Genomic DNA, 1,010 nt, shown 5'->3' with positions numbered 1-1,010 from the left:
TATCTCCTGAATAAACTGATATTGGTATGTTTTAGGATTTTAGTCATTTTCCTTTGGGCAGAGATGGAAAAAGAAGATCAAAGGCTATGTGGATAAGGAGGGGGAACAGTAGATCTAAACAGAGACAAATATACAATGCTTACACAAAGAGTGGGAGGTAGAAGTGCTAGCCTGCCCACCTGGAGTCTTAGAGGCTTCATTCTGGGAGAGCAGAAGGGGGATGAATCTGGACTTGGTGTTGAAGAACCATCATCTCCAGAGCAGTGCTAGGTGCTGAGGCCGATAGGGAACTATTCTGTCACTGTGGCTATGAGTGAGGCGGTAACAGTAAAGGAGGCACATACTCAGCTCTGTTACAGGAGAGGACACAAGCTGCTTGTCCTCCGGGTTCCCTCTGGGGTTGTTTTGAGGGGCACATGTTTCTCCAATCTGCAGAATCAAAGCAGAGGGTAGGAGGAAAGCAGCCTGAGGAACTAAGTTCCAGGGCCTCCTTAGTTTAGAACAAGCAGGGCCCTGGCTGGTGTCAAAGTTGGCAACTGAAAACAAGGAGAAGCCTCTACCCTAATATAAAAGAAAGAACCTACTCAGCTTCTCGAACCATGTTTCAGGGAGACTGTCTCAGGGCATTCTTCTGCTAAGATCAAATCATGATGGTCTTGGATTGATTTGTAGAAAAAAATTAAGATCTTTGACTCAACTTTAAAATTTTCCCCTGTAAATTGTGCTTACTTAGCCATTTATAAGCAAATATTAGCCCACACAAAATTAAAAAATAGCACATATTAATGGAAAAACTCAGAAACAGCTGATATTGCTTAGTTCTTTTTTTTTTTTTTCCCCCTGAACTTTCTTTGGGGAAAGTTTTCAAATTTACAGAAAAGTTGAAAGAATAGTACATAAATAGCAGTGTACTCTTAACCTAGATTAAACAACATTTTACCTCGCTCTTTCTCCTCCTTCCTGTCCTTCTTTTTCTCTATTATGTAATATGGAGCTCTGGTGGCACAGTG

Source organism: Elephas maximus, chromosome 10 (assembly GCF_024166365.1).
Source record: "Elephas maximus indicus isolate mEleMax1 chromosome 10, mEleMax1 primary haplotype, whole genome shotgun sequence".
In the NCBI taxonomy this organism is placed as follows: Eukaryota; Metazoa; Chordata; class Mammalia; order Proboscidea; family Elephantidae; genus Elephas; species Elephas maximus.
The sequence above is the reverse complement of the archived record's forward strand: the minus strand, read 5'-3'. Positions refer to the sequence as shown.